Here is a 7,190-nt window from a genome sequence, read left to right as displayed (position 1 = left end):
AGACCTGTTGTTTATTTAGTGCCACAGTTGTGATTTGAAAGTAAACTCTGTTAAGTATTTTGATTTGTTTCATATCTTGTGTATCTTTGAGTTCCTCCAGCCCCAGCATGAAGGAATTGTGTATTATTTTGCTGTATTATTTTTTAAATTAACTCAAATGTGGGACCCAAGATTGTATAATTTGAGGACCTGTTCTGCTCGACAGAATCCACAATGTATGTCACCTTGATTGGTTTTACTGTTGAACATGTGTAATGGCATAGTCACTGGCAATAAAAATCATTTCAATTGGAGATGTTAAGTGCATTGTGTTCCTTTTCCCTGTAGGTACAGACAGTGTATGAGGCTTTTTTTATGGCTACAAAAATGAATTACTTTTAAAGTGATTCTACATTTTTGCAAACATAGTTGTGGGCAGAATAATCATAAAACATTTAGAAATGTTACGCACTGACTCAAGCCTTTATGTAAAATGTCCTAAAAGCAGTAGTACTTTTTCTTGAGTAGAATAATTCAGTACTCTTTTCACCTCTTTTACATTACTGCCACCTGGTGGAACAGCTTGATATGGCTGTGGGGCGGCGTTCAATTCCTCACCATCACAGATCAAAGCCTTCACCTGCCTTTAATCTACAAAGGTAAAGCAAATACGGGTTCTGCCTTTGAGAAATCATTAGTATTAAGAAGAAGAAGAGGAAGCAGCAGCCAACTAAATAAGAAAAACAAACTTGTTCAGTTTTCACACAGCTTTTTTTTGCAGTTATTCACAGAGTTGTACCATCATCCACTATTGTAGAGTGCAGAATGGTCAGAATGGAAGCTTCTCCGAAGAGCCATAAAAGGATCCCATGGCTTTGGCCTGTTTTCATCGTGTCGACAATATTGACATCCACCTGTGGACTCGATATAACCAGCTTGTTGTCTCGCTATTATGTAGCTCAAGGAGACAGTGTTAGCCTTCAATGTGAGTTCACCCTTGCACCTGAGGATCTTGGTTATTTGGAGATCGAATGGTTCTTGAAGCGCGCAGACATGCCAGAAGACAAGCTCCTCATGTGGTATGTTGGTGACAGAATCTATGACCACTCTGGCTTCCATTTTTCCTCTCTGCATCCCCAAGATGGTGATGCATCATTAACCTTAAGAGATGTTAAGTTAACAGACACAGGGACATATCAATGTAAGGTGAGAAAGGCTCCTGGAACCAAAAGCAAGTTAATGCAGCTGAAGGTGATGGAGAAGATATCTAAGCCAGAATGTGGGATAGATGGAGATGTTAAGCTTGGCAACAAACTGAGGGTGAATTGCAGCGTCTTGCAAGGTGACCACCCCATACAGTTCCACTGGGAGAAAATCACTGGAGATCGTTTGTTTCCTGAGAACAGGACTGATTTTGACAGCATCCAAGGTGACCTTTATATAAAGGACCTCCAAGCAACTGACTCAGGAACCTACCGCTGCACAGCCGCAAACCGTGTGAGTGAAGAGTACTGTGACATCATTCTCCTCCCAGCATCATCAGCAGTTACTGTCGGCATCAACAACACCGTCGGCATCCTCATCATCCTCATCTTCGCCATTATCACCTTTACCGCAGCCATACTCGGCTACTGCAGAATGAAATCCAGCATTAAAACTTTTCAAATTCTTCCCTATAAGTGGATGTCAGAAAAGAGGCGCAATGCAGAGGTGACTAAGATTTTGTAGTACAGCTATAGGAAGATTTACATGTATTAATAGATTAATTATATCTCTTATGTTCTGTGACCAGGATGACTGTGCGAACGTTGTATTGAAGTCATGGATCCAGTTGGAGGTGAGTAATAATAGTTTGTTTTCATGTTACTTTTAGAGTAAACACTATTTTTCTGTCATGGTCTCTCAAATTAAAAAATAATACTAATCACATTTTCTCATTTCTGGATGAAGTCAGAAACAAAGGAGGGTTCTGAAAACAATGTTTGCACGGCCGTGGGCACAAATGAGGAGATGACTTTGAAGGACGATTCTAAAGGTGAGAACACCAACAAAGGAACATTCACCACATACAGAAACTAACCATCATTCACTGTCACATTCTCAGTCAGTTTAGAGTGTTCAATCAACCTCTGCACATTTTGTACTGTGGGAGAAAACTGGGGGCACCTGTAGCAACTATAAAACCAAACCAGGATTCAAACCAGTGACCTTCTTCCTGTGAGGCAACAGTACCAGTCACTGCTCTGCCATGTGGTCCAACACCTTTTTGAATGCGTATTTTGGCATTTGTAAAGTGAGCTCAGTCCTTTTGAAAATGAACACCTCCTGTTTTATTTCTAGGTTGCCGCACAACTCTGGAGGTGTAGGGGTCTTCTTGGAACTGAACTCTGTGGATAAGACTTCTGTAGCTGCAGCTATGATGTAAGATGCGACATCATCAAAACTGAAACTGGACATGTTCATGTAGTATGTTATTGTGCCACTGTGTGTTTTCAGGAGAGACCTGTTGTTTATTTAGTGCCACAGTTGTGATTGAAAGTAAACTCTGTTAAGTATTTTGATTTGTTTCATATCTTGTGTATCTTTGAGTTCCTCCAGCCCCAGCTTGAAGGAATTGTGTATTATTTTGCTGTATTATTTTTTAAATTAACTCAAATGTGGGACCCAAGATTGTATAATTTGAGGACCTGTTCTGCTCGACAGAATCCACAATGTATGTCACCTTGATTGGTTTTACTGTTGAACATGTGTAATGGCATAGTCACTGGCAATAAAAATCATTTCAATTGGAGATGTTAAGTGCATTGTGTTCCTTTTCCCTGTAGGTACAGACAGTGTATGAGGCTTTTTTATGGCTACAAAATTTAATTACTTTAAAAGTGATTCTATACTTTTACAAACATAGTTGTGGGCAGAATAATCATAAAACATTTAGAAATGTTACACACTGACTCAAGCCTTTATAAAAATGTCCTCAAAGCAGTAGTACTTTTTCTTGAGTAGAATAATTCAGTACTCTTTTCACCTCTTTTACATTACTGCCACCTGGTGGAACAGCTTGATATGGCTGTGGGGCGGCGTTCAATTCCTCACCATCACAGATCAAAGCCTTCACCTGCCTTTAATCTACAAAGGTAAAGCAAATACGGGTTCTGCCTTTGAGAAATCATTAGTATTAAGAAGAAGAAGAGGGAGCAGCAGCCAACTAAATAAGAAAAACAAACTTATTCAGTTTTCACACAGCTTTTTTTTGCAGTTATTCACAGAGTTGTACCATCATCCACTATTGTAGAGTGCAGAATGGTCAGAATGGAAGCTTCTCCGAAGAGCCATAAAAGGATCCCATGGCTTTGGCCTGTTTTCATCGTGTCGACAATATTGACATCCACCTGTGGACTCGATATAACCAGCTCGTTGTCTCGCTATTATGTAGCTCAAGGAGACAGTGTTAGCCTTCAATGTGAGTTCACCCTTGCACCTGAGGATCTTGGTTATTTGGAGATCGAATGGTTCTTGAAGCGCGCAGACATGCCAGAAGACAAGCTCCTCATGTGGTATGCTGGTGACAGAATCTATGACCACTCTGGCTTCCATTTTTCCTCTCTGCATCCCCAAGATGGTGATGCATCATTAACCTTAAGAGATGTTAAGTTAACAGACACAGGGACATATCAATGTAAGGTGAGAAAGGCTCCTGGAACCAAAAGCAAGTTAATGCAGCTGAAGGTCATGGAGAAGATATCTAAGCCAGAATGTGGGATAGATGGAGATGTTAAGCTTGGCAACAAACTGAGGGCGAATTGCAGCATCTTGCAAGGTGACCACCCCATACAGTTCAACTGGGAGAAAATCACTGGAGATCGTTTGTTTCCTGAGAACAGGACTGATTTTGACAGCATCCAAGGTGACTTTTATATAAAGGACCTCCAAGCAACTGACTCAGGAACCTACCGCTGCACAGCCGCAAACCGTGTGAGTGAAGAGTACTGTGACATCATTCTCCTCCCAGCATCATCAGCAGTTACTGTCGGCATCAACAACACCGTCGGCATCCTCATCATCCTCATCTTCGCCATTATCACCTTTACCGCAGCCATACTCGGCTACTGCAGAATGAAATCCAGCATTAAAACTTTTCAAATTCTTCCCTATAAGTTGATGTCAGAAAAGAGGCGCAATGCAGAGGTGACTAAGATTTTGTAGTACAGTTATAGGAAGATTTTCATGTAATAATACATTAATTATATCTCTTCTGTTCTGTGACCAGGATGACTGTGTGAACGTTGTATTGAAGTCATGGATCCAGTTGGAGGTGAGTAATAATAGTTTGTTTTCATGTTACTTTTAGAGTAAACACTATTTTTCTGTCATGGTCTCTCAAATTAAAAAATAATACTAATCACATTTTCTCATTTCTGGATGAAGTCAGAAACAAAGGATGGTTCTGAAAACAGTGTTTGCACGACTGTGGGCACAAATGAGGAGATGACTTTGAAGGACGATTCTAAAGGTGAGAACACCAACAAAGGAACATTCACCACATACAGAAACTCACCATCATTCACTGTCACATTCTCAGTCAGTTTAGAGTGTTCAATCAACCTCTGCACATTTTGTACTGTGGGAGAAAACTGGGGGCACCTGTAGCAAATATAAAACCAAACCAGGATTCAAACCAGTGACCTTCTTCCTGTGAGGCAACAGTACCAGTCACTGCTCTGCCATGTGGTCCAACACCTTTTTGAATGCGTATTTTGGCATTTGTAAAGTGAGCTCAGTCCTTTTGAAAATGAACACCTCCTGTTTTATTTCTAGGTTGCCGCACAACTCTGGAGGTGTAGTGGTCTTCTTGGTACTGAACTCTGTGGATTAGACTTCTGTAGCTGCAGCTATGATGTAAGATGCGACATCATCAAAACTGAAACTGGACATGTTCATGTCGTATGTTATTGTGCCACTGTGTGTTTTCAGACAGGAGAGACCTGTTGTTTATTTAGTGCCACAGTTGTGATTTGAAAGTAAACTCTGTTAAGTATTTTGATTTGTTTCATATCTTGTGTATCTTTGAGTTCCTCCAGCCCCAGCATGAAGGAATTGTGTATTATTTTGCTGTATTATTTTTGAAATTAACTCAAATGTGGGACCCAAGATTGTATAATTTGAGGACTTGTTCTGCTCGACAGAATCCACAATGTATGTCACCTTGATTGGTTTTACTGTTGAACATGTTTAATGGCATAGTCACTGGCAATAAAAATCATTTCAATTGGAGATGTTAAGTGCATTGTGTTCCTTTTCCCTGTAGGTACAGACAGTGTATGAGGCTTTTTTTATGGCTACAAAATTTAATTACTTTAAAAGTGATTCTATACTTTTACAAACATTGGTGGGCAGAATAATCATAAAACATTTAGAAATGTTACACACTGACTCAAGCCTTTATAAAAATGTCCTAAAAGCAGTAGTACTTTTTCTTGAGTAGAATAATTCAGTACTCTTTTCACCTCTTTTACATTACTGCCACCTGGTGGAACAGCTTGATATGGCTGTGGGGCGGCGTTCAATTCCTCACCATCACAGATCAAAGCCTTCACCTGCCTTTAATCTACAAAGGTAAAGCAAATACGGGTTCTGCCTTTGAGAAATCATTAGTATTAAGAAGAAGAAGAGGAAGCAGCAGCCAACTAAATAAGAAAAACAAACTTATTCAGTTTTCACACAGCTTTTTGTTGCAGTTATTCACAGAGTTGTACCATCATCCACTATTGTAGAGTGCAGAATGGTCAGAATGGAAGCTTCTCCGAAGAGCCATAAAAGGATCCCATGGCTTTGGCCTGTTTTCATCGTGTCGACAATATTGACATCCACCTGTGGACTCGATATAACCAGCTCGTTGTCTCGCTATTATGTAGCTCAAGGAGACAGTGTTAGCCTTCAATGTGAGTTCACCCTTGCACCTGAGGATCTTGGTTATTTGGAGATCGAATGGTTCTTGAAGCGCGCAGACATGCCAGAAGACAAGCTCCTCATGTGGTATGCTGGTGACAGAATCTATGACCACTCTGGCTTCCATTTTTCCTCTCTGCATCCCCAAGATGGTGATGCATCATTAACCTTAAGAGATGTTAAGTTAACAGACACAGGGACATATCAATGTAAGGTGAGAAAGGCTCCTGGAACCAAAGGCAAGTTAATGCAGCTGAAGGTGATGGAGAAGATATCTAAGCCAGAATGTGGGATAGATGGAGATGTTAAGCTTGGCAACAAACTGAGGGTGAATTGCAGCGTCTTGCAAGGTGACCACCCCATACAGTTCCACTGGGAGAAAATCACTGGAGATCGTTTGTTTCCTGAGAACAGGACTGATTTTGACAGCATCCAAGGTGACCTTTATATAAAGGACCTCCAAGCAACTGACTCAGGAACCTACCGCTGCACAGCCGCAAACCGTGTGAGTGAAGAGTACTGTGACATCATTCTCCTCCCAGCATCATCAGCAGTTACTGTCGGCATCAACAACACCGTCGGCATCCTCATCATCCTCATCTTCGCCATTATCACCTTTACCGCAGCCATACTCGGCTACTGCAGAATGAAATCCAGCATTAAAACTTTTCAAATTCTTCCCTATAAGTGGATGTCAGAAAAGAGGCGCAATGCAGAGGTGACTAAGATTTTGTAGTACAGCTATAGGAAGATTTACATGTAATAATACATTAATTATATCTCTTCTGTTCTGTGACCATGCAGGATGACTGTGTGAACGTTGTATTGAAGTCATGGATCCAGTTGGAGGTGAGTAATAATAGTTTGTTTTCATGTTACTTTGAGAGTAAACACTATTTTTCTGTCATGGTCTCTCAAATTAAAAAATAATACTAATCACATTTTCTCATTTCTGGATGAAGTCAGAAACAAAGGATGGTTCTGAAAACAGTGTTTGCACAGCCGTGGGCACAAATGAGGAGATGACTTTGAAGGACGATTCTAAAGGTGAGAACACCAACAAAGAAACATTCACCACATACAGAAACTAACCATCATTCACTGTCACATTCTCAGTCAGTTTAGAGCATTGGTTCTCTTTGATACATTTGATAGTTTTAATCCAGGAGCTAATAAGCTTGTTAAATGTTTATTGGACATTACTGGATACAGACCAATTAGTGTAAACTGTAGAACTGCAATCGGGTCATTTACATTATTACAAA

Source organism: Microchirus variegatus (genome assembly GCF_963457635.1).
Source record: "Microchirus variegatus genome assembly, chromosome: 7".
Taxonomy (NCBI): Eukaryota; Metazoa; Chordata; class Actinopteri; order Pleuronectiformes; family Soleidae; genus Microchirus; species Microchirus variegatus.
The sequence above is the reverse complement of the archived record's forward strand: the minus strand, read 5'-3'. Positions refer to the sequence as shown.